Source organism: Macaca fascicularis, chromosome 7 (genome assembly GCF_037993035.2).
Source record: "Macaca fascicularis isolate 582-1 chromosome 7, T2T-MFA8v1.1".
Taxonomy (NCBI): Eukaryota; Metazoa; Chordata; class Mammalia; order Primates; family Cercopithecidae; genus Macaca; species Macaca fascicularis.
In genome coordinates, this window is record NC_088381.1 from 3,029,705 (window position 1) to 3,031,093 (window position 1,389).

At 51.9% G+C, this 1,389-nt stretch overlaps 1 non-coding gene across 1 annotated transcript; it reads left to right on the forward strand.

Annotated features, from left to right (window-relative positions):
• Positions 1 to 406: 406 nt before the first annotated feature.
• On the forward strand, positions 407 to 478 carry TRNAE-UUC (transfer RNA glutamic acid (anticodon UUC)). The gene has a single exon. It is a non-coding gene; the product is annotated as a tRNA-Glu (tRNA).
• Positions 479 to 1,389: the final 911 nt, after the last annotated feature.

The following is a 1,389-nucleotide window of genomic DNA, read 5'->3' on the forward strand; positions in this document are numbered from 1 at the left end:
GGGTCTAATGGCAGGTGGGGCTCGGCGCCCAGACCAGGCCTGCGGGGCTCCGTTCTGCAGCCCTTCAAACCGTGCTCTTTCCAAATCGCACGGAGGTGCTTTCTGGAAACTGAGGCCGGGCTGCGGGCTCCTACGGGCCGGGGCTGAGGAGGTCTGGGGTGGCCTCCGCGAGCCGGGGTGCGACGGATTAGCGGCCTCCGCGCAGAACAACCGGCGGTACCGGGAGCCGCAGCGCCAAACCCCGCCTCCGCCTTTCGAGGAGCACCGCGCCGTCAGCAACGGGGCAGCGCCGAAAGCCCGCGCAGGCGCAGACAGGGCTTTGTTGTCAGAGCCGGGGCGGAGCGCGGAAGGCAAGGGCAGGCGGAAATGATTCAATTAGTTTAGAATCCAGCATTTTCCCGTCATCTCCCACATGGTCTAGCGGTTAGGATTCCTGGTTTTCACCCAGGCGGCCCGGGTTCGACTCCCGGTGTGGGAATGCGGGTTTTTTTTTTTTTTTTCCTTTGGAACGTAGTGAAACTCGTAAATTTATAAGCCTTAGCAAGAAGCTTAAAAACACGACTGTGAAAAGCGACATAATCCTCAAGGGTGTGTGGAGACCTGAAAACTCTCCTCGTAGTTCGCAAACGCCCCCCAAAACGGGCTATGTAATCAGCATTGCTGTGCTTGCATACCAAATTTTCACAACAAATAATGATAATATTTAGGTGTCAAATCTTACAAAGGAATTCTTACGTTCTAGGCAATTCACTGTTCTCTATGCCCTCAGTGAGTGTTTCCAGCCTGCAGATAGCAAGATGGTGAACAGGATGGAGGGACAAGAAGGAGCATGGAAGATCCCAGCCACAGGAGCCTTCCTCTGAAGTTTGAGGACTGAGAAGGGAGGGGAGGCGCTTCCTGAAGCAGAAGTCAATGGGGCTGGGATATAAAGAAGTGAGAGGTCTGCAAGTAGAAATATAGCTTCAGTAGAGGTTTGCACAGGGACGTAGAGGGTAAGGACAGACACCAGATCCCATTCACCAAGTCAGCTTTCACAGAAGTTGGGGAAACTGAGGCACCGGATCAGCCTCTGGATAGAATCACACATGTGGCTAAGTTGAGGTCAACACTCGTAGCAAATACACATTTTCAGAGGTGGAAAGTTCTTGAAACTTTCTTGGCTTCTAAGCCATTTCCCGAATGGGATTCAAATATTGCTTTCCGTGCTTAGGCCTGCATTCTCTTAACCATAATATAAGCCTGAGTAGTGGAGAGCTGACCGCTTCCAGAACAGGCAGGGTCATCTCCTTGGAAAGTTCTACTGTTTGAAACAATCTTTGTGCCACTCACTTGGACTAACCAAATTGTGACTACTTCCAATGCTGATGCTTCAGCCTAATTCGGACAATC